Source organism: Morone saxatilis, unplaced genomic scaffold (assembly GCF_004916995.1).
Source record: "Morone saxatilis isolate NCDOM2014 unplaced genomic scaffold, NCSU_SB_2.0 Contig15, whole genome shotgun sequence".
In the NCBI taxonomy this organism is placed as follows: Eukaryota; Metazoa; Chordata; class Actinopteri; family Moronidae; genus Morone; species Morone saxatilis.
The window spans coordinates 25,454,628-25,454,907 of NW_023339707.1; positions in this window are offsets into that span (position 1 = coordinate 25,454,628).

Below are 280 nucleotides of genomic sequence, written 5' to 3' on the forward strand. Positions count from 1 at the left end.
TTGCATTAGGATGCTGCGTTACTCCATCTTTCTCTGTGCAAACATTTTGTTCTTACAGACGAACTATCTCTGTCACGCTTACAGTCTGTATGTTTGTTACTTGGAAATATAAAGTGTTGTATCGGCTTGCTTGGTATTAAAATCGATCGCCGCCGCCCCCGTCGACCGATTCCATAATATACAGAATAAACTGATATTCATAGTATGTTTTATTAAAGTTATTGTACAAAGAACTGGAAGTGACTGCTTTATTGAACTTTGCCAATTCTGAATTTGAAAA